Source organism: Arachis hypogaea, chromosome 11 (assembly GCF_003086295.3).
Source record: "Arachis hypogaea cultivar Tifrunner chromosome 11, arahy.Tifrunner.gnm2.J5K5, whole genome shotgun sequence".
Taxonomy (NCBI): domain Eukaryota; kingdom Viridiplantae; phylum Streptophyta; class Magnoliopsida; order Fabales; family Fabaceae; genus Arachis; species Arachis hypogaea.
Genome location: NC_092046.1, coordinates 45,363,677 through 45,386,224, shown reverse-complemented (window position 1 = coordinate 45,386,224; position 22,548 = coordinate 45,363,677). Strand labels below are relative to the sequence as shown.

Below are 22,548 nucleotides of genomic sequence, written 5' to 3'. Positions count from 1 at the left end.
TGCACTAGCATGGCATGCCCAGGGTCTGGCGTGCCACGCCCCTTTGTGAGTGAGTGGTTCCTCTGTTTGGCGTGCCACGCCTCAGCCTTCAAGTGGCACGTCGTAGTGACATGCTTGGGTTGGCGTGCCACGCCTTTGATACCAAGTGGCACGCCCAGTCCTTGCTTTTGTTATCTTTGTGCATTGGCGTGCCACAACTGGTTGCTCAAGTGGCACGCCTAAGTGAGGTTGAGAGGTTGGCGTGCCACGCCTTCGACTTCAAGTGGCACGCCCAGTCTTCAATTGCCTTCAGCCCCTTCTCTGAATCATTGTACCAGTGTGCCACGCCATGCTGTTCAAGTGGCACGCCCATGGATTTGTGAACTCTTCAAGCTTGGCGTGCCACGCCTGGGTTCTCAAGTGGCACGCCCAATTGACTTCTTGGAGCTGGCGTGCCACACCTTCGATACCAAGTGGCACGCCATAGAGGGGGTTCTTCTTGGAATGGTGGGTTGGCATGCCATTCCTCTTTGCTCAAGTGGCACGCCCATAGTAGTTGATGGATTAGGCGTGCCATGCCCAACCTGGCGTGCCACGCCCCTTTTGTGTCCTCCATTGTTGTTCTCTGGAACTTTGTACTAGCGTGCCACGCCCAGCCCCTGGCATGCCACGCCCACATGCATGCTTGGACTTCCCTTGTGGAATTTAGTACTGGCGTGCCACGCCTAGCTCCTGGCGTGCCACGCTAGTGAATTTTTGTGGCGTTTGTTCTAAGTGGCACGCCAGTTTCACACGCCCAGCTTCTTGTTTGTCTTCTACCCATTTTTTATGCCTTTTTCACCTGAAATTCAGTACAACTCATCTCAAAGTAGTGTACCATAATATTCATCAAATAATGCATGAATTGTACTGATCAAATGAGATTTATGCTCTTTTATGATTTTCTTTATGCAAGAAAGAAGGGTATATGATGTAAGTCATCAGAGCTTTTGCATAAATTTGATATCATTCTAGATATTTGAATGCATTATGGTTGTATGTTTGCTAGGTAGCCTATACTTGCATTGAATAGTTTGTTTGGTGTCCTAAAATCCAGTATGTCGATTTTGTTAGAGGGCTAGTCGGTAGTTGTGTATTGCATGAAGTTATTAAGTATGTGACTAGTCATTCACTTTTTTATTAGTAGAAATATCAAATTGTTTTTTTGTTGATGGACACTACTTACTTCTTCTTTGCATTGAAACATTTGGTGCAGGAAGCAAATTAACTAGTTGTTGAAAGGGTTTTCAAATTAGTCCTATTCTCTAGCTGGACGTGGCATGTCGGAGCCTTGTTTAGTTAACTAGACCATTTTACTTTTCTTGTGATATCAAGACCGAGCGCAAAGCCGGGACAAAGCTTCAACTTTTCTATTTCTTGTCTGCAATCACTGTCACCTCACATATGCTTTCCAATAGGAATCTAATCTTCGAATTCTGAAGTTGCACTTCAGTGTTAAATTGTTAATTATATCTAAGGTCTCAAGAAATTTTATAATTACGAACCAATAAATTAATGTTATTAGAATTACAAGAATTTAAACCTCAATAAATCAGTGAAATAAAAATAGATGTATTATGGTGAAGCATGAAATGAAAGCAATGTTGAAGAGAAAGAAGAAAGTACTGACAGGGAGTGAGTTTGCAGTGGAAAATGCAAAAGAAGAGGTGGTGTCCATCAAGAGATTATGATAATCACAATGCAAAATCCACTTTTTGTTATGAATCATGTCCTCTTTCTTAGTATTCTCCATATCTTGATGATCCTGATACTCAACTAGCTTAGCTTCCTCAACACACATGGTGGCTAACGCAGTCATGGACTACTTGCACTTGCACCTTCATTGCAGCTTGGTTGGACAAGAGGGATCTCAATCAATGAAAGTTTGGATGGAATATCAGACTTTTAGCTTTTGCTTATTCGGTACATACATTATTGATACATCATACATTATATTGTATTGTACTCATAACTTAGCTTCTTTTTAATTAATTTATTTGTTATTGGTGCAGAAAATTGTGGGGTCTGGAGTAGTGTTTCTTATCATAGCATGGTGCATACAAATGAGAGGGCTACTATTTGCCTCCATTTTTAACCCTCTCATGCTTGTGATTGTGGCTGTTGTGGCTTCTTTCATGTTGGATGAGCAATTATATCTCAGAAGGTACATATATGATAGACTTTTGTATGTATGATGTTTATTATTGGTTTTCGTATATATTTCATTAAATCATTATATAGTATTTCATAACATGTGATTTTTGAAACAGATAATATCATCATGGGCTGGCTACAAAATATATCTGAAGAAGGATAAGAGGAGAAATAAGAAGGCAAAGTTTTCTTGTGAGGAAAGAAGAAGAAGAAGAAGAAGAAGAAGAAGAAGAAGAAGAAGAAGAAAGAGCAACTAAAGTGAATTTTGCAGATGAGATAAGTGGAATTAACACAGGACCTCCTTTACCAACTTCATCTAATGAATCTTCTGTTACAAATTAATTATTAGAGCAGTGAAAATTGTTCAAATGAGTTAGAAAATTGAATAGGAGTTGCTTGTGGCATAGGTCTATTTAATTTACTAGTATGAGAAAAATTATTTAAAGCCCTTTGAATACCCACTAACAACTTTTAATTTACCCAATACACTTTGTTGATGTATAGTTGTTACTTATTATTATAGTTGATGTATCAATACAATTTGTTTATGTTTTGAATTATATTGACTTGCTTGTTTATAGTACTTTTCTTTTAGTTTGATAATACGATGAACTTGTTTAAATTTATATTAAATTTGTATGAAATCAGGTTTATTTTGCAATAAAAAATCTAAAAAAAATGTTTTACCTTACTAACGGATTTATAGACGAATTTTTCGTCTATATTCAGAGTTATAAATGCTTTTCCAGGCTCCAATTATCGACGGAAAATCTATCAGAAAATTCGACGCTAGTTATCGACGGAAAATATGTCGAAAAATCGAACGGTTTAAGCGAAATTGAAGTGACGATTACCGAGAATAAGTCTGTCGGTAATGGAAAAAATCTTACGATTTTTTAGCAAAAGGGGACCATTACCGAGGGAAATTCTATCAGTAACGGAGAAAAATCTGTCGGTAAATTACCGACAAAAAAATCCGTCGGTAAGTAATTTCCGACGAGACTTTTAAAGAGGGATAAAATCTGTTGGTAACCAAAAATTCGTTGGTAAAAGAGACTAAATCTGTCTGTAAATCCATCTGTAATAAGCAATTTTCTAGTTGTGATTTCATAAACAAGATATCATCAAAAATAATTTTCTTATTCTTTAAGAAGGTATGGTCAAATTCAAGAGAAGAGTGAGAAGAACAATTTGTAAACCCCGTAAAATTAGAGAATAATTAATCAGTAAGTTAATTTTTAATAAAAGAAATTAGAAATGTAAATTTTATGGTAAAATAGGATAGAGCTAATTAAAACAAGAATTTTGACACTAATTTCAAAGAACTTGGCCCAAGATTGGGCCGAACGGGCAGAACCGGTTAGACCGGGCCCAAGGGCCTAACCCAAGCCTCATTAATTAGAAGCTCAGCATCCCCTTCCTTCCCAAAATGACTTTCACGCTACAAAAGAAGGGAAGGAGGGAGGAGAGCTCTTAAATCCTAACTCCACAACTAAATCACCATAACTTTCCGCTCCGAGCTCTGATCGCCGCACCGTTTGCGGCCACGCGACCGTAGCGTCGAGTTCTACAAAGTTCAGTATGTTGTAAGGTAAGAAAGTCACATTTTATTCCTCAATTTATCCCTTCTCAATTCCAAAATTTAGTAGCTTGGAGGTTGAGGTTTAGGTGAATTTAATGTTCTAGGGCCAATCTAGCTTGGAGAATTAGTGGGCTCTTGTTTGATTAAGGCACATATCAGGTAAGGATCTTCAAACCCTAGTGAATCCTCTGGTTAATTGTGAATGAGCATTAAGTTGGTGCATGTGAATGTGATAATATGTGTTAGGTAGTGTATATGTGAGATTAGAACTCAATTGAAGAGATTGGATGCTTGTTTAAGCCTTGGGTGCTGAGGTTTCGGTGTTGGAGGCTTGTGACCTCGTCAATTTGGGTGTTTTTGGCTTAGGGGAAAAATCGGCCAAGGTATGGTTTTGGTTTCTCGTATTTAATATATAATGTCTTGTGAAAACTTAAGCTAGACGACTTAGGATAAGTTAAACTGTGTGTGTTTGATGCATGTTTAGTGGTTTTGGTGAAAGTTTATGCTGTTCAAAGAACGGATGAAAAATATTTTAAAATAAAAGAGTTATGTGCGTCGAAAGTTTGGAGGGAAAAATTGAAAATTCTGCAGCATTCAGCATTTTAGCTATTTTGCATAACTTGCGTACGCGACCAGTGCACGTGACGTCACCAAACCCTTCAAGTTTGGCATCTTCCGTACGCGAGTAGGATGCTTGCGTACGCGAGCAGTAATTTTTGAAGGGTTGCGTACGCGACCACCTGCACACGATGCGACCAACCTCTTCGGGTTGGGCATCTCGCGTATGCGAGCAAGGTGCTTGCATACGCGAGCATGGTAAAATCAGTCCTTGCGTACGCGAGCAAGGCGCTTGCATATATCAATGACCCTGTTTTCAACAAAGTGACTTTTTATGTTTTAAAACATGCTTTTAAACCTCTAAACATCTATTTTCACTCTTTTAGCTCCTAAACCTTAGTTGTATGCTTAGTAATGAGGTGAAGTTAGGAAGGGGTGGTAGCTTAGAAGAGAAGAAAGCTTGAAAACATGATGAAACATGGTTGAAAAGTGTGAAAGTGTTATGAAATTGATGAATATTTGGTCATAAAGATATGATGATTGATGATTGAACTGAGATGGAATGAATGAATATATGTTTGGGATACCTGTGCAGTAGCAAGGATTGTGGTTCGTCCCGCTTGCTCCAGGTCACTAATTGTGACGCCTGGGTAGTAGCAGCAGTAGTGAATTATTCCGCTTGCTCCAGGTTGAGCTTCTAAACACCCGCCTGGGTAGTAGCCGCAGTAGGGGTTATTCCACTGACTCTAGGTTAAGCGGGTAGTAGCAATGGGTTGTAGCTTAAACTCACTTGCTCCGCAATGGGTGTTTCTGTCCATGGTTAGCTACCAGAACATGTCGGGTTAGCTATATAACCGACAGATGATATCATCAGCCATAGGACAGGCATGCATCATATGCATAATGTTTGAATTGCTTGCTTGTGTATTAATTAGGATTACCTAAATGATTATAATATGCTAATTGTTATACTTGCTATCTGACTCTACCTATGTTTGCCATTGTCAGCTTGTCTGTCTATGCAATTTCATCGGAGTTGGAGGATTGGAGGAAAGGCGGAGAATTGAGGGTTTTGGATAGAGTTGGATAAGTTTAAGAACCTTAGAGAACCACCCTGATTTTATGATTTCTGTTTTAGTTCTTTAAGATTTATAATTTGAGTTTCAGAGTTCTAGGATTGCCTTTGGCATTCCCGGGACCTTATTTATTATATATGTGGGCACCTTAACCATACTGAGAACCTTCGATTCTCACCCCATACATATTTTGTGGTTTTTTAGATGCAGGTCGAGATGCGCCTCGCTAGGCGTCTGAGGTTCTTTGGCAACGAAGATAGGAGTTTGGGCTCTTATATTTTGTTATGTATATAAATGCTTAGACTTCTCCTTTTATGTATTATACCTTGGTACCTCAGAGAGGCTTTTGTTGGAGGACTAGGGTTTATTTTGAGAACTTTTGATTTTATGGGATTATATGTATGTATGTATGTATGTATGTAAATATTCTCCGACCGGCCTTATCTTTGCAGGCTGAGCTTGGAGCTTAACTACTATGTATCCTTGACCCTCTACTCTTTTGTATACATGTATTTATTTGCACTTAAGCTTTTCTTCATACGCAAGTAAACGTCATTCACGAGCGTTGCGCTTTTTGGTCTCACAACTTTGCTTTATCCATTCTTTCAAAGGCTCCTAGATATAAAACTTTTTCAATTGTTTATATATATTTTGTTTTTTTAGAGGTCATAATACCTCACAACCTCTATCTTATGACTTAAGTATAAAATTCTGTATGATAGGGTGTTACATAATTCTTCTTATCTTTTAAGCTTGTGAATGATATTTATTTTACTCTTTTGAAATCTCTAAGGATGACTTCCTAAACCAAAGGATCAAGAACAAAATTTTACCCTAAAGGATCATACAACAACCGAATGTTGAAGAGAAAAGAAAAGGTTTTGCTTCACAAAACTTAAAGAATTTGATATGAAAGTAAGGGATTGAGAATAATTTATTGGTTGAATTAGTTTTTGGATATGAGACATTGGCTTCTTGAAATTTAAATGTAAAAGTGGTATGCACATTTAGTTTCTCTTTTCTTTTTTTTCTCTCTTTTTCTTTCTTATTGTACACTATTGGTCTCTCTCTCTAACAAGGCTAGTTTTATGGTTCTCTTTTTTTTTTTATTGTGCAACATTGGTTTCTTTCTCTCTTTTATTACTAAGTGAGTAATTCTCTCTCTGAGTACTGCCATTCAAACTTGTGGTGGCACGAAACAAAAGTTCATTATTGATCAGTACTGCGCGCCATTCAACCAAGGTCAATTTTGTTGTGGTATGAAGCATCTTTTTATAATTATCTTATCTTACCTTCATATTTATTTAACATAGGGAGGGCCATGGATGATGAGATGAGAACAAGGATAATGTGTGGCCATAATTAAATCTTGAAAAATAATTACTAAATGTGATAATTATTTAATCACTTATTTTTATTTTATCAGATCAAATAGTAATTTTACTAGTATAAATAGTGCTAATATTATATGTTATTTCAACTCCTAAATATTTTAAAAATATTTTAATGTAGTTAAATCAATTAAAGAATACCAATAAAAAAATTTTATCAGTTGAATTTAGACCAGATAATTAAATAACATAATAAAATATACATTTTGTCTTATATAATTACAATAATATTATAATTTAATGACTTTCTTCTTCTTTCTTTGTTTACATACTGGTGCGACTTGCTAAAACAAAACAAATTGTGATTCACGAATTTCACAAATTTGAGTCATTAAAAATTAAAAAAATTACCTTACAAAAAATTTGGTTCTTACATATAATAATGACATAAACACTAATTTTAAGAATTTAAACCGTATACAACAAATTTTTTCACATCACATACCATGATAAAATGCATATATTTGTGAGATCTTATACGAATAAAAAAATATAGGTAGACAATAAAAATATTAAACAATGTGAATAATGAATATATTGGATATTCAATTCATTAGGTGTGCGAATGGTCATCCTAATAATAAAATTTAAGTGGATAATATAAAAGTGTAGTATATTTTTATTTTATTAGGCTAATTATAAAACTCATTATTCATATTATTTAGAAAAACCATTGGCTACCTAGCAAAATTTCAAATGAATTGCTATTTTCTAACTCTTGGGGTTAAGTTATTAAAATGGGGGGTTAAGTTATTAAAATGGGACAGTATGGAGTGGTTTAGAAAATGAATTCGTTGGTAGAAGTAAGGTTGTTAAATCCTCAAATAAATTTAAGGGGTTAGCGTGGAGTTGTAAAAGTTATATTTTTTATTTTTAAAATTTGTTAAAAAATTTAAAAATATTCATAAATTTTATTTTATTTTAATTTTATTTTTGAAGTTTTCTATTTGCATCAAATATATTTTTGACAACTAAATGTTTACAAAGTTTAGGACCAATCCAGTAATAATACATGACAACTATATTCGATTTGCTTGTGTTGAAGGTTATTCTTGTGAAATTATTGCTGAATTGGTGCTAAAGTTTTTGAAAAATTAGCTGCTAAGAGTATATTTGATGCAAATCCAAATCTTTTGAGATAAAATTGAAACAAGATAAAATTTAAGAATATTGTTCAATTTTTTAACAAGCTTCAAGAAAAAAAAAATATACTTTATCCTCAATTGAAATACTTGATATGTGATAAAGAGACTCACTGTAAGACCCAGAACTTTTAAAAAATCATATTTTGAGTGATTCCAAATTTATTTATTTATTAGCGATTTTAATTTCAAAAAAATTATTTAATTGAGAATAATTAAATCAGATTTTGGTAATTAAAATAAAAATTTTACTTAATTTTATAATTATTGAATAATTTTCTATATTTAAATTATAAGGCTTAGTAGTTGTAAAAGAAAAAGAATTTTATACTATTTAGCTTAAATAATTGAGATTTTGGAATTTAATACTTTAAGTTTTATAATTAATTATATTATCTTATATTTTAAATTAGAATACTTGATTGAGAGTTAATTAGCAAATTGATAATTTAATTAATGTTTTAAAGTAATTTAAAGGGACTAAATTAGATTTTTAATGAAATACTCTATCTCCTAATTTAATTAAAATTACAACCCTAATTCCCAAATTAGGAAAATCCTAACCCTGAAACCCTTTCCCCAAACCCAGTAGCCGCAGCCCCCCCCCCCTCTTTCCCAACAGAACACACGCACACACACAGAAAGAAAAGGAGGGAAAATGTTGCGAAGAGAATGAGGGGAAGAGAAGGGGGACGGCGCCGGCGGGCATCATTGCCGCCACGCCATCGTGCCGCCGTTAAAGGGGAGGAAGCAATGAACCATAGCCATGGAACGGAGGAGAGAGCGCACACACAAGGGAGGAATAGCCGCCACTGCCGTCGCGTCTTGCTGACGCCGCCTCCACTGAACTTGCCGCCGTGTCCCACGCCAGAGGAGGAGAGAGAGAGATCGGACAGATAGAGAGATGCGAAGAGGAAGGAGGATTCGCGCCGCTGCTGCTGACCATGCAGTCGTTTTCGAGGGAAGCCATCACCGCCAGTGTCACTGTCACCGAGCCTCCTCGCCATCACCACTGCCCTCGCCGATGCCGTTGGAGGCGCGAACAGAGGAAGAACACGCACGAGGGAGCTTGCAGAGAGGGTGAGACGCGATGGTGGTCGGTTGTTCCGCCACCCTTGCTGCCGCCGCTGTCAGAAGCTATCGCCATGGCCGCGGGCTTTCTAGCTACTGCAGTGGTTGTGGTCCACTGTGTATGGTCGCCGGGATAGTTGTTTGGGCTGCTGAAACCACCGCCGAAGCTTCTGGCCGCTCCTGCCGCCCGAAACCCCGTTGCCGTCGCCGGAAAACTCTACCGGTAAGGGTTTTTGAGTTTGGTTTTCATTTGTTTAAGATTTTGGAAATTTTATCGTCTCTGTATGTGGGTTTTAGTCACCATCGCCGGAGTCCGGTCGCCGCTGCCGCTTGAGGTGGCTGCCACGGCCGCTGCCCCACTAGTTCAGAGCCCGCCACTGTTTTGTTTCGCTAGTTCAGTAAGTATTTCTGTTTCGAAAGCCCTGCATTAGTGTTCTGTTCCGTGTAATAAAGTATTTGCGATGTTAATGGTTTTAGGAGTTAAAATCCAAGTTTGTTTGTGGTGTTTGAAGCTGTTTCTTCTTTTGAGAGAGCAAACGGAGCCAAGATTTTGGTTGCCATCAATTCGGGTTGAGGCAAAAGGAACTCTGTGAGACGTCTGAATTATGGTTTCGATGAGATGAGGTAGGGGCCTTTTCAGAAAAGCATAGTTTATAAACTGGAAGTATTATATATAGATATTATGTGGTAAAATGTATCCTTGAGTGATAGTATAAGTCTTATGTAATGTTGGTTGTCTTGGATTAATATGAAGGCTTGGTTGATTCGATTATTATTTGGTTTTGTGAAACGGACGGTTTTGAAGTGTTTCTTTAAAGTCGCTTCTTTAAAGCTTTGAAATCAAGTTTAATCTGTTGGAAATTAATTTGAGTTTGATTCGGTTTTTTTGAAATATGAAACTGGAATGCACCTTTGGATTCAGTTGGATTTTAAGCTGATTTGGTTTTGAACCCTTTAAAGAGGGTTGTGGAATGGTTTCGATGGAACCCGGAAAGGGTGGCAGAGTCCATGTTTTACGGGAGGTTCTGCCGAAATTTCTGCCAAAATTCAAGATTTTATTCGAAATGTTATTTGGAGAGTTATGAGTCTAAGACTTGTACTATTTTACTTGAACTATTTACAAAGGTGAAGAATTGTGTTTCGAAATGAATTATTGAAAAGAGAACTATGATTCAGCTTTGTTTCTTAAGAAAAATATTTTTACCTTTGGGTGCAAGACATTTAGAATGGGCTTGTGTCTTAAGTTGTTTTAAAGGTGAAAAGGTTTATGTCTTTGAAATTAACTTGAGGAGTTCAATTGGAGGAATTTCAGTGGTTTTGAAGAACTTGAATTTTGATTGATAAACCTTATTTTTACGACGTTTTGGGAAAAGTTTAAAGTATCCTTTAAAGTTCTGGTTTAGAAAAACTAAAGTGATTTCCGAGCCATTGGAAATGTTTGAGATTTTTAGCATGGGATTGAAATTAGTTTTAGTTTAAGTAAAAGAAAGGATTTTGAAAATGTGGTTGGAGTAACTGATTTCACGACTTGGTTTGTGATGAGCGGATAATTTATACGCTTTTTGGCATTGTTTTTAGTATATTTTTAGTAGGATCTAGTTACTTTTAGGGATGTTTTCCTTAGTTTTTATGTTAAATTCATATTTCTGGACTTTACTATGAGTTTGTGTGTTTTTCTGTGATTTCAGGTATTTTCTGGCTGAAATTGAGGGACTTGAGCAAAAATCAGATTCAGAGGTTGAAAAAGGACTGCTGATGCTGTTGGATTCTGACCTCCCTGCACTCAAAGTGGATTTTCTGGAGCTACAGAACTCAAAATAGCGCGATTCCAATTGCGTTGGAAAGTAGACATCCAGGGCTTTCCAGCAATATATAATAGTTCATACTTTGGCCAAGAATTGACGACGTAACCTGGCGTTCAACGCCAGCCTTCTGCCCAAATCTGGAGTCCAGCGCCAGAAAAGGATCCAGAACCAGAGTTGAACGCCCAAACTGGCACAGAAACTGGCGTTCAACTCCACAAATGGCCTCTGCACGTGCTACACTTAAGCTCAGCCCAAACACACACCAAGTGGGCCCAGGAAGTGGATTTATGCATCAATTACTCACTCATGTAAACCCTAGTGACTAGTTTATTATAAATAGGACTTCTTACTATTGTATTAGACGTCTTTTTGACCATCTTTGGATTACCTTATGATCCTTTGATCACGTTTTAGGGGGCTGGCCATCTCGGCCATGCCTGGACCTTCACTTATGTATTTTCATACGGTAGAGTTTCTACACTCCATAGATTAAGGTGTGGAGCTCTGCTGTTCCTCAAAGATTAATGCAAGTACTACTGTTTTCTATCCAATTCATCTTATTTCGCTTCTAAGATATCCATTCGCACCCAAGAACGTGATGAAGGTGATGATTATGTGTGACGCTCATCACCATCTCCCCTATGAACACGTGCCTGACAAACACTTCCGTTCTACATGAAATAAGCTAGAATGAATATCTCTTAGATCTCCTAACCGGAATCTTCGTGGCATAAGCTAGAATGATGGCGGCATTCAAGAGAATCCGGAAAGTCTAAACCTTGTCTGTGGTATTCCGAGTAGGATTCAATGATTGAATGACTGTGACGAGATTCAAACTCGCGAGTGCTGGGCGTTAGTGACAGACGCAAAAGGAGGGTGAATCCTATTCCAGCATGATCGAGAACCGACAGATGAATAGCCGTGCCGTGACAGGGTGCGTGAGCATATGATTCACTGAGAGGAGGGGATGTAGCCACTGACAACGGTGATGCCCTTGCATACAGCCAGCCATGGAAAGGAGTAAGACTGATTGGATGAAGATAGCAGGAAAGCAGAGGTTCAGAGGAACGAAAAGCATCTCCATTCGCTTATCTGAAATCCCTGCCAATGAATCTACATAAGTATCTCTATCCCTTTTATTGTTTATTTTAATCTAATAAAGTATCATGTTTAAATCCGCCTGACTGAGATTTGCAAGGTGACCATAGCTTGCTTCATACCAACAATCTCCGTGGGATTCGACCCTTACTCACGTAAGGTATTACTTGGACGACCCAGTGCACTTGCTGGTTAGTTGTATCGAAGTTGTGACAATCATGAATTAAGATCAAAGCACCAAGCTTTGGAGCCATTACCAGGGATTGTTCGAGCCTGGAGATCACAATTTCGTGCACCAAGTTTTTGGCGCCGTTGCCGGGGATTGTTTGAGTTTTCGGCAAGCTTTTGGTCCGGTAACATCAGTGCCAAATTCTCTCTTGGTCCAGCAACAATAGTGCCCAGTTCCAAGTTTTGATCCGGCAACAACACCAAGTTTTTGGCGCCGTTGCCGGGGATTGTTTGAGTTTGGACAACTGACGGTTCATCTTGTTGCTCAGATTGGGTAACTTTCTTTTCGTTTTCTGTTCAAAAAAATTTTCAAAAATATTTTTCAAAAATTTCTCCTTTGTTTTCGAAAAAAAATAAAAAAATAAAAAAATAAAAATGTTTTCAAAAATTTTATTCAAGATTTTTAAGAATGAATTCTAGTGTTTCATGAAGCATGTTGAAGCCTGGCTGGCTGTAAAGCCATGTCTAAATTCTTTTGGACTGAGGCTTCAACTAATAACTTCAATGCATGTAATTCCATATATCACAGCTTGGCTGGCCATTGGCCATGTCTAGTGTTTTGGACTGGAGCTTTCATTGAAAGCTTGGCTGGCTAGTGAGCCATGTCTAATTCCTGGACTGAAGCTTTAGACTAACATGGCAAGATTCCTGGAATTCATATTAAAAATTTTGGAATCCTTATTTTTTCTTTTAAATTTTCGAAAAATATAAATAAAAATCCAAAAAAAATTAGAAAATCATAAAAATCAAAAATATTTTCTGTTTCTTGTTTGAGTCTTGAGTCACATTATAAGTTTGGTGTCACTTGCATATGCATCTTGCATTTTTCGAAAATATCATGCATTCATAGTGTTCTTCATGATCTTCAAGTTGTTCTTGGTAAGTCTTCTTGTTTGATCTTGATGATTTTTTGTTTTGTGTCTTTTCATGTTTATCATATGCATTCTTGAATTCATTAAAGAATTCTAAGTTTGGTGTCTTGCATGTTTTCTTTGCATTAAAAATTTTTCAAAAATATGTTCTTGGTGTTCATCATGACATTCAAAGTGTTCTTGGTGTTCATCTAGACATTCATAGCATTCTTGCATGCATCACATGTTTTGATCTAAAAATTTCATGCATTGCATTTTTTTTGTGTTTTTCCCTTGCATCATAAAAATTCAAAAATCAAAAAAATATCTTTCCTTTTTTCTCTCATCAAATTCGAAAATTTGGATTGACTTTTTCAAAAATTTTTAAAATCAAATTGTTTTTCATGAGTCAAATCAAATTTTCAATTTGAAAATCTTATCTTTTTCAAAATCTTTTTCAAAAATCAAATCTTTTTCAAAATTCTTAGTTATTTTCAAAAATTCCAAAAATATTTTTCAAAAATCTTTTTCTTATTTTATACCATAATTTTCGAAAATAACATAATCAATTAATGTTTTGATTCAAAAATTTGAAGTTTGTTACTTGCTTGTTAAGAAAGATTCAAACTTTAAGTTCTAGAATCATATCTTGTGATTTCTTATGAATCAAGTCATTAATTGAGATTTTAAAAATCAAATCTTTTTCAAAAACTAATTTCTATCATATCTTTTCAAAAATATCTTCTTATCTTATCTTTTTCAAAAAAATTGGTTTCAAAATATCTTCTCTAACTTCCTAACTTCTTATCTTTTCAAAATTTGTTTCAACTAACTAACTAACTTTTTGTTTGTTTCTTAACTTTTTCAAAACTACCTAACTAACTCTCTCTCTCTAATTTTCGAAAATATCTTCCCTCTTTTTCAAAAATTTCTTTTTAATTAACTAATTATTTTTAATTTTAATTTAAAAAAAAATTTCGAAAAAAAATACTAACATTTTTCAAAAACCATTTTTCAAAAATCACTAACTCTTTTTCAAAATAATTTTCGAAAATTTTCCCTCCCCTATCTTATTCTATTTATTCATTCATATCCTAACATCTCATCTCACATCTCTTCCATTCGTACAGTTGCATTTCTTCCTTTACATCACATTCTTTGTCTCCCCCTTCTCTTCCACTCACAAAGGGATCCCTATACTGTGGTATAGAGAATCTCTATTATTATTATCATTTTTCTGGACATTCTTCCTTGTCATATGAGCAGGAGCAAGGATAAGAACACTCTTGTGGAAGCAGATCCAGAACCTGAAAGGACTCTGAAGAGAAAATTAAGAGAAGATAAAATACAACAATCCAGAGATAACCTTTCAGAAATTTTCGAACAGGCAGAGGAGATGGCAGCCGAAAATAATAATAATGCAAGGAGGATGCTTGGTGACTTTACTGCACCTAATTCCAATTTACATGGAAGAAGCATCTCCATTCCTGCCATTGGAGCAAACAACTTTGAGCTGAAACCTCAATTAGTTTCTCTGATGCAGCAGAACTGCAAGTTTCATGGACTTCCATCTGAAGATCCTTTTCAGTTCTTAACTGAATTCTTGCAGATATGTGATACTGTTAAGACTAATGGAGTAGATCCTGAAGTCTACATGCTCATGCTTTTCCCTTTTGCTGTAAGAGACAGAGCTAGATTATGGTTGGATTCTCAACCTAAAGACAGCCTGAACTCTTGGGATAAGCTGGTCACGGCTTTCTTAGCCAAGTACTTTCCTCCTCAAAAGCTGAGCAAGCTTAGAGCTGATGTTCAAACCTTCAGACAGAAAGAAGGTGAATCTCTCTATGAAGCTTGGGAAAGATACAAACAGTTGACCAAAAAGTGTCCTTCTGACATGCTTTCAGAATGGACCATCCTGGATATATTCTATGATGGTTTATCTGAGCTATCAAAGATGTCACTGGACACTTCTGCAGGTGGATCCATTCACCTAAAGAAAACGCCTGCAGAAGCTCAAGAACTCATTGACATGGTTGCTAATAACCAGTTCATGTACACTTCTGAAAGGAATCCTGTGAGTAATGGGACGCCTATGAAGAAGGGAGTTCTTGAGGTTGATACTCTGAATGCCATATTGGCTCAGAACAAAATATTGACTCAACAAGTCAATATGATTTCTCGGAGTCTGCATGGAATGCAAGCTGCATCCAACAGTACTCAAGAGGCATCTTCTGAAGAAGAAGCCTATGATCCTGTGAACCCTGCAATAGCAGAGGTAAATTACTTAGGTGAACCTTATGGAAACACCTATAACTCAACATGGAGAAATCATCCAAATTTCTCATGGAAGGATCAAAAGCCCCAACAAGGCTTTAATAATGGTGGAAGAAACAGGTTTAGCAATAGCAAACCTTTTCCATCATCAACTCAGCAACAGACAGAGAACTCTGAACAAAATGCTTCTAATTTAGCAAATCTAGTCTCTGATCTATCTAAGGCCACTGTAAGTTTCATGAATGAAACAAGGTCTTCCATTAGAAATCTGGAAGCACCAGTGGGCCAGCTGAGTAAAAGGATCACTGAAATCCCTCCTAGTACTCTCCCAAGCAATACAGAAGAGAACCCAAAAGGAGAGTGCAAGGCCATTGACATAAGTGCCATGGCCGAACCTGTAAGGAGAGGAGAGGACGTGAATCCCAAGGAGGAAGACCTCCAGGGACGTCCAGTGATCAATAAGGAGCTTCCCTCTGGGGAACCAAAGGACTCTGAGGCTCATCTAGAGACCATAGAGAGTCCATTGAACCTCTTTATGCCCTTCATAAGCTCTGATGAGTATTCCTCTTCTGAAGAGAATGAGGATGTTACTGAAGAGCAAACTGCCAAGTTTCTTGGTGCAATCATGAAGCTGAATGCCAAATTATTTGGCATTGATGCTTGGGAAGTTGAACCTCCCTTGTTCATCAATGAACTAAGTGATTTGGATCAACTGACATTGCCTCAGAAGAAACAGGATCCTGAAAAGTTCATAATACCCTGTACCATAGGCACCATGATCTTTAAGGCTCTGTGTGACCTTGGTTCAGGAATAAACCTCATGCCCCTCTCTGTAATAGAGAAACTGGGAATCTATGGGGTGCAAGCTCCTAAAATCTCACTAGAGATGGCAGACAGCTCAAGAAGACAGGCTTATGGACAAGTAGAAGATGTATTAGTAAAGGTTGAGGGCCTTTACGTACCTACTGATTTCATAGTCCTGGATACTGGAAAGGAAGAGGATGAATCCATCATCCTAGGAAGACCTTTCCTGGCCACAACAAGAGCTGTGATTGATGTTGACAGAGGTGAAATAGTACTTCAATGGAATGAGAACTCCCTTGTATTCAAAACTCAAGGATCTCCCTCTGCAACCATGGAGAGGAAGCTTGAAAAGCTTCTCTCAAAGCAGAGTCAACCAGAGCCCCCACAGTCAAACTCTAAGTTTGGTATTGGGAGGCCACAACCAAACTCTAAGTTTGGTGTTGAACTCCCATATCCAAACTCTAAGTTTGGTGTTGGAGAGTCTCAACAAAGCTCTGCACATCTGTGAGACTCCATGAGAGCCCACTGTCAAGCTATTGACATTAAAGAAGCGCTTGTTTTGGGAGGCAACCCAATGTCTATCTAATTCTTATTTTTATTATTTTTCGTGTTTTCTTAGGTTCATGATCATGTGGAGTCACAAAATAAATAGAAAAATTGAAAACGGAATCAAAAATAGCAGAAGAAAAATCACACCCTGGAGGAGCATCTGTCTGGCGTTCAAACGCCAGAACAGAGCATAGTTCTGGCGCTGAACGCCCAGAATGGGAGCATCCTGGCGCTGAACGCCCAGAACAAGCATGGTTCTGGCGTTCAACGCCAGAAATGGCAGCAAAGGGGCGTTGAACGCCCAAAATGGGCACCAACCTGGCGCTGAACGCCCAGAGTTGTGTGCAAGGGCATTTTGCATGCCTAAATTGGTGCAGGGATGTAAATGCCTTGACACCTCAGGATCTGTGGACACCACAGGATCATCTCAGGATCTGTGGACCCCACAGGATCCCCACTTTACCTCCTCATAATCCTAGTTTTTATTTCCACATCTTCTTCTTCATCTATTCCTTCTCCTTTTGCTCGAGGGCGAGCAACATTCTAAGTTTGGTGTGCTAAAACAATTATGTAAAGGATCTATAGCTCAGTGGTAGAACATTTGACTGCAAATCAAGAGATCCCTGAGATACCTCAGGGGATTCATTTTCTTCCATACAATTATTGGAAGCAACTAAGGGTGGAACATCAGGAGCACTCCATCATCCTTCATGAAATCAGAGAAGATCTAAAAGCAATGAAGGAGGAGCAGCAAAGACAAGGAAGAGACATAGAAGAGCTCAAGGACATCACTAAGGTGGACTCATTCCTTGTTCTTACTTTCTCTGTTTTTCGTTTTCTATGTTATGTGCTTATCTATGTTTGTGCCTTCATTACATGATCATTAGTAGTTAGTAACTTTGTCTTAAAGTTATGAATGTCCTATGAATCCATCACCTCTCTTAAATAAAAACTGTTTTAATTCAAAAGAACAAGAAGTACATGAGTTTCGAATTTATCCTTGAACTTAGTTTAATTATATTGATGTGGTGACAATGCTTCTTGTTTTCTGAATGTATGCTTGAACAGTGCATATGTCTTTTGAAGTTGTTGTTTAAGAATGTTAAATATGTTGGCTCTAGAAAGAATGATGACTAGGAGACATGTTATTTGATAATCTGAAAAATCATAAAAATGATTCTTGAAGCAAGAAAAAGCAGCAAAGAACAAAGCTTGCAAAGAAAAAAAAAATAGGCGAAAAAAAAATGTAGAAAAAAAAATAGAAAGAAAAAGCAAGCAGAAAAAGCCAAATAACCCTTAAAACCAAAAGGCAAGGGCAAATAAAAAGGATCCCAAGGCTTTGAGCATCAGTGGATAGGAGGGCCTAAAGGAATAAAATCCTGGTCTAAGCGGCTAAACCAAGCTGTCCCTAACCATGTGCTTGTGGCGTGTAGGTGTCAAGCGAAAACTTGAGACTGAGCGGTTAAAGTCAAGGTCCAAAGCAAACAAAGAGTGTGCTTAAGAACCCTGGACACCTCTAATTGGGGACTTTAGCAAAGCTGAGTCACAATCAGAAAAGGTTCACCCAATTATGTGTCTGTGGCATTTATGTATCCGGTGGTAATACTGGAAAACAAAGTGCTTAGGGCCACGGCCAAGACTCATAAAGAAGCTGTGTTCAAGAATCATCATACTGAACTAGGAGAATCAATAACACTATCTGAACTCTGAGTTCCTATAGATGCCAATCATTCTGAACCTCAATGGATAAAGTGAGATGCCAAAACTATTCAAGAGGCAAAAAAGCTATAAGTCCCGCTCATATGATTGGAGCTATGTTTCATTGATAGTTTGGAATTTATAGTATATTCTCTTCTTTTTATCCTATTTGATTTTCAGTTGCTTGGGGACAAGCAACAATTTAAGTTTGGTGTTGTGATGAGCGGATAATTTATACGCTTTTTGGCATTGTTTTTAGTATGTTTTTAGTAGGATCTAGTTACTTTTAGGGATGTTTTCCTTAGTTTTTATGTTAAATTCACATTTCTGGACTTTACTATGAGTTTGTGTGTTTTTCTGTGATTTCAGGTATTTTCTGGCTGAAATTGAGGGACTTGAGCAAAAATCAGATTCAGAGGTTGAAAAAGGACTGCTGATGCTGTTGGATTCTGACCTCCCTGCACTCAAAGTGGATTTTCTGGAGCTACAGAACTCGAAATGGCGCGCTTCCAATTGCGTTGGAAAGTAGACATCCAGGGCTTTCCAGCAATATATAATAGTCCATACTTTGGCCAAGAATTGATGACGTAAACTGGCGTTCAACGCTAGCCTTCTGCCCAAATCTGGAGTCCAGCGCCAGAAAAGGATCCAGAACCAGAGTTGAACGCCCAAACTGGCACAGAAACTGGCGTTCAACTCCACAAATGGCCTCTGCACGTACTACACTTAAGCTCAGCCCAAACACACACCAAGTGGGCCCAGGAAGTGGATTTATGCATCAATTACTCACTCATGTAAACCCTAGTGACTAGTTTATTATAAATAGGACCTCTTACTATTGTATTAGACGTCTTTTTGACCATCTTTGGATTACCTTATGATCCTTTGATCACGTTTTAGGGGGCTGGCCATCTCGGCCATGCCTGGACCTTCACTTATGTATTTTCATACGGTAGAGTTTCTACACTCCATGGATTAAGGTGTGGAGCTCTGCTGTTCCTCAAAGATTAATGCAAGTACTACTGTTTTCTATCCAATTCATCTTATTTCGCTTCTAAGATATCCATTCGCACCCAAGAACGTGATGAAGGTGATGATTATGTGTGACGCTCATCACCATCTCCCCTATGAACACGTGCCTGACAAACACTTCCGTTCTACATGAAATAAGCTAGAATGAATATCTCTTAGATCTCCTAACCGGAATCTTCGTGGCGTAAGCTAGAATGATGGCGGCATTCAAGAGAATCCGGAAAGTCTAAACCTTGTCTGTGGTATTCCGAGTAGGATTCAATGATTGAATGACTGTGACGAGCTTCAAACTCGCGAGTGCTGGGCGTTAGTGACAGACGCAAAAGGAGGGTGAATCCTATTCCAGCATGATCGAGAACCGACAGATGAATAGCCGTGCCGTGACAGGGTGCGTGAGCATATGATTCACTGAGAGGAGGGGATGTAGCCACTGACAACGGTGATGCCCTTGCATACAGCCAGCCATGGAAAGGAGTAAGACTAATTAGATGAAGATAGCAGGAAAGCAGAGGTTCAGAGGAATGAAAAGCATCTCCATTCGCTTATCTGAAATCCCTGCCAATGAATCTACATAAGTATCTCTATCCCTTTTATTGTTTATTTTAATCTAATAAAGTATCATGTTTAAATCCGCCTGACTGAGATTTGCAAGGTGACCATAGCTTGCTTCATACCAACAATCTCCGTGGGATTCGACCCTTACTCACGTAAGGTATTACTTGGACGACCCAGTGCACTTGCTGGTTAGTTGTATCGAAGTTGTGACAATCATGAATTAAGATCAAAGCACCAAGCTTTGGAGCCATTACCAGGGATTGTTCGAGCCTGCAGATCACAATTTCGTGCACCAGTTTGGCTTAAATTCTATTCTTATTTTTATTTATTCAAATCAAGAAAATTAAGGTTTTATAGATTTTTAACGAATTTAAGGAAATGAATTATGTTATTCTCCCCTAAAGACTTGAGACTCTTTCGAGGAACTTTTGTTACAAAATCCTGTTTTTGGAGGGATGATTTTGAATATTTCAGAAGAAATCTTTAATTTGTCATGGTTTTGAAAGTTTTGGAAAGAGGATGATGAGGGTGTCTTTGTTTTGAAAAGGGAACCTACTTTGAGTAAAAGTGGCTTATGAGGCTGAAATGATTTGAGGAATGGGAATTGTAAATCCAAGGCTGAAAAGAATTAATTTTCAATTTCAGAGTAAAGTAAATTGAGAAAAAGTGATTTATGGCTTGAATGATGATTTTATGAGTTTTATGATGTTGGATGGCGGAAGTGCTATTATGTTATGAGCCGGAATGGCTGTATATGATAATGAATTATGACTGATTGTGGAATATGTTATGAGTCGGAATGGCTGTATATGATAATGAATTATGGCTGATTGTGGAATATGTTATGAGCCAGATGGCTGAGTATGAATATGGATGATTATTGAGTTGATAAAGTGATTGTTGCACTTCCAATTATCTGAGATACAAGTTTTCCTGGGTAGAAGCAGTGGCTAGCCACCACGTGCTCCAGGTTGAGACTCGAAACTCTGCTGACCCTATGTCGTAAGTGTGGCTGGACACTGTGAAAGTTTCGGATGAGCTCGCCCCCGTGGATAAACACCAGTGTGGGTGTTGTGTGATTATGATTATGATTGTGAATAACTCGAGTTGGGGATGCACGTCGGAGGGACAATCCAATGGTTAGCTACCAGGACTTATCGTGTTGGCTTTATAACTGACAGGTGAAACTCATCAGCCACTAGGACATGCATTCATCATATGCATCTATGTGACATTGTGTGGGTGTGCATATTGTACTTGGTTTGCCTATGTGATTAATTGTGTTTAACTGTTAACTGTTCTACTTGACGTAACTGCTTGTTTGTGCTTGAACTTTTCTACGTGTGTTTGCGACTAAAACTCTGTTGGATTGTGGTGGATTGACTGCTGTTTGGATTGTTTGAGTCTAGGGCCATAGTTGATTATGAGATGGGCCGAAGGTTGTGTTTGGTTTTGTGTTTTTGGTTTAGAAAAGTATGAAAAACTAAACTGGTTCAGCATAGACTTAATGAACATATGCTTTGAATAGATTGGTCATTCATACTGTGTAAGGAAAACTTTCACAAAGGCTTTTGGTTTATTTTATTGAGGAATTAACAGCTTTCTCTTTCAGAGAGGATTTTAGATATTGATATTAAACCTTTGGTTTTGAAAAGATGTATAAGACGGTTATTAATCACTATAACGGTTTTACCTTCACGTATCCTATTATAGTCATTCTCAAAAACCCTCTACTGAGAACCTTTCGAGGATGATGTTCTCACCCCCTACAAGTTTCCCTTTTTAGGATATGGACGCAGAAGTCACGAAGAGTTTACCTAGTTGTTGTTGTCGTGATGTTTTGTATTGCTTTATTTATTAATTATTGTTCCCTTGCCTTTATCTTTATACATTCTGTAAGAGGGATAGGAATTGTATTAGTTAATGCTTGTAAAATTATTAATATATATATATATATATATATATATATGTATTCTTCGTGAGTTATATAAGTTGTATTATATGTATGGATGCATGATACCTATCAAAAAGTATTTTGGAGCGGTTATACGCTTTAAAGTTTTAAACAGGCTCATATTTTAGTATTAAATACTTTCAAAGTCGTCATAACACCAGAGTTATCAGAGTAGGGCAGCCAGAAGCGTAAGCTTTGATAGTTAGGGTGTTACATTATGGTATCAAAGCAGTCTTTCCTGTAAAGCTTGAGGAATGGACTGACTATGCTTCAATTTCATATTCTAAGTGTCTGTCATGCAATAGTCTTGTCAAATGACGAGAATTAGAGCTTTATGCACATGACGGTCTATTGATTAACGCTGTTAGTCTTACATTGCATACTTCTTGGTATTAAGTTTGGCCGGCTTAATACTAGCGAATTATGTATATGAAAGCACTAGTGGGTTATCATAGATGGTATACGAGTTTTGGGTAAAGCGAATCGCGGGTTTTGGGAATGTTAGAAACTATTTCTCGAGGTTATTCAGTTCCTGTGTCTTGAATTCTATTCGAGTCGACTTGTTCTTTCATAGCCTAACTTGAAGTTCTTGTTTGCTAATCCTTTTGAAAAGTAGTTTGATTTTTCAACCTTACTCCTCTATTCATATGCATTCTTGTTTGATCTTAATTGCATATGCTTGTTTAAAATCCTTGTGGTATCTATCTT

The 22,548-nt window shown here is 37.5% G+C and overlaps 1 non-coding gene across 1 annotated transcript; it reads right to left on the bottom strand.

The window, feature by feature from the left end:
• Window positions 1–14,766: 14,766 nt before the first annotated feature.
• On the bottom strand, window positions 14,767–14,874 carry LOC112725546 (small nucleolar RNA R71). The gene has a single exon (XR_003164648.1). It is a non-coding gene; the product is annotated as a small nucleolar RNA R71 (small nucleolar RNA).
• Between the last annotated feature and the right edge of the window lie 7,674 nt (window positions 14,875–22,548).